General features: G+C 36.2%; 1 long non-coding RNA gene across 1 annotated transcript; it reads right to left on the bottom strand.

The window, feature by feature from the left end:
• Nucleotides 1–674: 674 nt before the first annotated feature.
• LOC130990291 (uncharacterized) lies at nt 675–4100 on the bottom strand. Its single transcript, XR_009090910.1, has 3 exons — nt 3857–4100; nt 1524–1588; nt 675–937 (listed from the first exon to the last, which is right to left on the bottom strand). It is a non-coding gene; the product is annotated as an uncharacterized LOC130990291 (long non-coding RNA).
• Nucleotides 4101–4726: the final 626 nt, after the last annotated feature.

The following is a 4726-nucleotide window of genomic DNA, read 5'->3' as shown; positions in this document are numbered from 1 at the left end:
TACTCCTTAAAACGTGCTAACACAGTCACATTCACACTTAAATATTAGGGTTATATTTTTTTTCTCTATTCTCTATGTAGAAACATTCATTAACTTTATTTTTTTTTTCAAAAATTCAGTATAGCTGGTTAAAAAAAAAGGCATTCCAAGGTGGAGACGTTCAGTTCCGTCTCTAAGCCTCACGTTCTTAGGAGTAATGATTCTTAATTTGGTGAGGTTTTTTAATTTGCAAGATTTGTTTGTAAGATATAAACCATTTTATTTGGTGAGATTTTCAATTTCTGAAATTGAATTGCTGATTTTGAATGTTCAATTGTGCTTGAGCTTTGAATTAAAATGAAAAAACGAAAGCTAGAAGCTTAGAGAAAAGAAATTGTAGACATTAAAGCAAGAATTTGCCAACATTAAAGATAGAAAATAAGCTTCTTGAGGTGTTGCCCCTTTTGTTCTACTTTTCTCTCTCGTTGTTGTTTGGTTTTGCTGGTTCGCGTTGCTCTGGATGTCGCCTCTACGCTGCTCTGGAGGTCCTCTGGAGCCCTGCTCTGCTCTGGAAAACTCCTTTGCTCTGGAGACCTTGTCACAGCCCACTATCCCAATGACGGGTTAACCGGGGTTATGACTTGGGTGAACAATAAGAAATGGAAATTTAAAAGGGATTTACTAATTAACCAACATTAATAACAACAAACTAGTGGTATATATATATATATAACCACTTGGGTAATTAACAAATGAGCCAGCCATAACGACTAAACCCCAAATGAAAGTTAAACAAAATGAAGGAGTAATAAGTTCCACAATACGATAACAAATTCAGAGTGTTTGCAGCGGAAAAACGTGTGAGTTATGCATATGGAGATGCATACTCAAGGTTTCATTACATAAACATCAAAAGGGAAATCCGCTCAACACCGATCCATTCCATCGCCTGCTCAACCTGCACATTTAGAAATACATGCAGGGCTGAGTATAAAAATACTCAGTGACATAAGCCGAAAATACAACATGCATGCATATATAAATTGAACTGCCATAACAGTAACACACAGGGGTTTTCATAAATGACCTGCGCTTACTAAAACATTTCGTTCATTTTCATAAAGGTGGATGCATCCCATTTTCAGTCTATATGATCCATATCTGCCCTTTCTATCACGCGCCGGGAAGGAGGCCTCCTTACCACGGACGCCAAGACCGGTCGCAAGCGACTCGCGGTCTCCATGAGTGTACACGTTAACCCTAGCTAGCGACCTTTGTCTAGCATAGGATCCCAATTGGATTTCCTTTAAAGTTGGCGAACCAACACAGATAGGATACATATAAAAACATAAACATTTTGGCAGTCAATCATTTCATAAACATTTCATTTTCATAGCATTTTCATTTTCATAAAGGGCATTGAACATATAAGCATTTTATAAGAACTGAATAAATAGTCAAAACATATCATGCATATATATTCGCATATGAGGCCTACGTCACGCAGGGGATCTCTATATACGTAATAATAAAATAATGCCCACCTCAATTGTTCTTAAAGCTGGCGTGGAGTCGTTTCTTCTTCTGCTTCACTTTCTGTCGCCCGGACCTTCATTGATGAAGAGTCGATAAGTTCGTGAAGAAATTGTCATAAGACAAAGTCTAATTCTACGTGCCTAGGGTATCTTTTAAAGTTTTAGGGTTCTAGCAGCATCCATATTAATCTCGTTTCATTCAATCAATAAAATGTAATCACTTATCATGTAACTATCATATAGGTTCGAACCCAATTGTTCGAACATCAACATGTACATAATCCATAACTTTCTTCTACACCCGTCATTTAGTCAAGTACTCCATCAATTAAGAACAAGCTATATATTATTACCCTAAAAATTTAATCATTATAAATCATGCTTTCTCATACTTCGCACATTTTCATCACTTAAATAAATAAATTATTTATAAACATATGCTTAGCAATTTAATATCTCAATTAAATCCCAAGCTCATTTGATAAAGTAAATCATATACTTAATCATTCTATAACACAATTCCACATAAATAGTCTCAATATTTTTTTTTTAAAACATGCAGCCATTCTAATAGGACATTTTAATTCCATTATAATGGAATTACTCATAAAATAATTTAATCCTTTTTCTTTTAAAAGAAACCATATTTATAATATTCTATACATTTCATTTTTTTTATGTAAATAAATAAGAAATTCCATTATTCATTTATAAATAATAAAACATTTTAAAATCCATTGAGATGAAATAAAACATTTAACCATTTAAAAAAAAAAAATCCATACTCGTAAGCTTTGAAAATAATTTTATCATATAATAAATGGGGCTTAATCCCAAAATATTTGCTTTAAAGTCCATTAATAATTTAAATAATAGAATGGACTTCATTTAGAGTAAATAATCCCAACTTTAAATATTAAAATTTAAATCAAGAGATTTAACTTCACAAAAATAATTTAGTGAAAACTCAAACATTTTTAAAAGAAATAAGGCCAAAATTCGTAGGCTTTATTAATCAATTAACAGGCCAAAATTAATTAAAATGGCCCAACAGAAACTAAAATAAATTGTCCAGCATTTAAAATTTGGCCCACTGATTTTAATGCAAAATTCGGCCCAAACAAATTAAATAAAACCCACCAGATTTTAAAATAAAATGGGCCAATAACATTTTAGTAATTAAAAATCGGCCCATTCCTTCTTTTTCCTTTAAAACTTTTCGGTCCAGCCCTAAGAGGCTTAAGCCCAAAACTAATCTAGCCCTAATCTAACACACATAAACACAAGACACACACTCACAAGCATCAGCCACTCTCTCTCACTCTCACGCCTCTCTCGCCTCTCTCTTCTCTCTGCTCGGTCGAGTGCGGCGCCTCTTCCGGCGCGCCGCCTCGTCGGACGCTTCCTCCCCTCCCTTCTCACTCCCTCGGTCTCACTCTCTATCTGTGATCTCTCTCTCCGGAACTGCTGTACGCCTCCGCCTCCACCATGGCAGAACATGGCTCTCGCCGGTTGCCATCGTTTCTCGGCCGTCCTCGGCCTTAAGGTAGGTCGGCAGAGACCATTCCGCCGCTGCATGTGCCTTCTCCGGCCGTTGTGAAAGCCGAGCGTCGCCGCGCTGCTTCATCTGTCATCTGCCGTCTCCGCCATGGCCGGAATCGTGGTGGATGGCCGTGCCTTGCCTCGCCGGAAAGGTAGGTTCCAAATCTTCCCCCTTTTCCTCTCTTTTCTATTTTTAAACCCAGATCTGAAATTTCCCCCCCTCTTTTCCTCTTTTCCGGCCGGTCAGGAATAGCCCGTTGCTCCCGCCGTCGTGTCGCCGCTGCCGATGCCGCCGCATCGTCGTCACCGGAGAAGATGAGTCCTCCCTTCTCTCTCTCTCTCTTCCCCTTTTTTTTTTAAAACTTAATCTCTCTCTCTCTCTCGGTTGTTTCAGACAGAAAAGGAAAAAGGCGGTGGCTTGCCGCCGCGCCGTCTCCGGCCGTCAGCAGCCGCCAGCTGTTCTCACCTCTCTCCCCATTTTCGGACAACACACAAGAAGTCCCAAAATTTTCAGTCCAGAAAACACACATAGAGCACTTAGGGTTTTCAAAATCTGTTCTTTCTCATTCATTTCTTTTTATTAAAACTAATTGTACATGTAATAGATTAGAGAATATAGTAAAATGTGTGCGTGTGTATTATTCTGTTCTTCTTTTCTTAACAAAATCAATTCTTTGGAACCTTGTAACCGTAATAGTTAGGAAAATATAGTGATTATGCGTATGTGTGTATTTGTTGCTGCTTTGATGCTTGATTTAGAAATAACTAGAAAAAAAATATAAAGAGAAATTTGGAGTAACCTCGATGTAGCTGGTATTTGGTGTCTAGCTGGAATCTGTGAATTATAATTCAAGCATAAGAACGTATAGCTTGGATCAGAATGTTAGAAACTGAAAATTAATGGAGTATTAAAGCAAGTTTTACCTCTTGAGGTTTACTGTAAGAGCTTTGAATGAAGTCAATCTCTTCTTTGGCTATTGAAGAACTAAGGAGGAATGGGAGGAATGTTGGCTGCTGATTTTGGTTAAATAAAAGTAAGTTGCATGTTGAGATGTCAAAGGTGTAGAAGATGGCTGGCAAAAGGAATGGGCTGATCTGGAGAAAGTGTAAAGAATCTCTTTATTTAGTGGAATGGTTGGCATATGATGAGTGTTTCCAACACCATCAATTTATTTAAGAGTAAGATGGATGTGGAAATGAAAAGTATGTGTAGGTGCTAGATGAATGTGATGAATAAAATCCTTATTCTGTATTTGTAATACTAATTTCGGGTTCCCATATAACGAAGCTTCGTTATAAGTCTCTATAAATTACATATTTTATAACTCGTTTTATAAGTCGAAAATTAATTACGACTTCAAGTAAATAATAGAAATACTATTTCTATCGTATATAAATTAAATAACATGACTTTGCTAAGTCAGTTATAATCCGAAATAATAATTATTGACTACTCAATAATCCTTTAAATCTCAAACGGATTCAAATAATAATAAGAATTTAGCACATCAAAACACATATATAACAATTAAATCACATCAGATAAATCAAATCAGTTTTATTATTAATGGATGCAGAACCCTAATTATTAAGTCTTTAATCAGTGATTAAAAATTGGGATATGACATACTATCCCCCTTAAAAGAAATTTCGTCCCGAAATTTGTACCT

This window comes from Salvia miltiorrhiza, chromosome 6 (genome assembly GCF_028751815.1).
Source record: "Salvia miltiorrhiza cultivar Shanhuang (shh) chromosome 6, IMPLAD_Smil_shh, whole genome shotgun sequence".
Lineage (NCBI taxonomy): Eukaryota > Viridiplantae > Streptophyta > Magnoliopsida > Lamiales > Lamiaceae > Salvia > Salvia miltiorrhiza.
The sequence above is the reverse complement of the archived record's forward strand: the minus strand, read 5'-3'. Positions and strand labels throughout refer to the sequence as shown.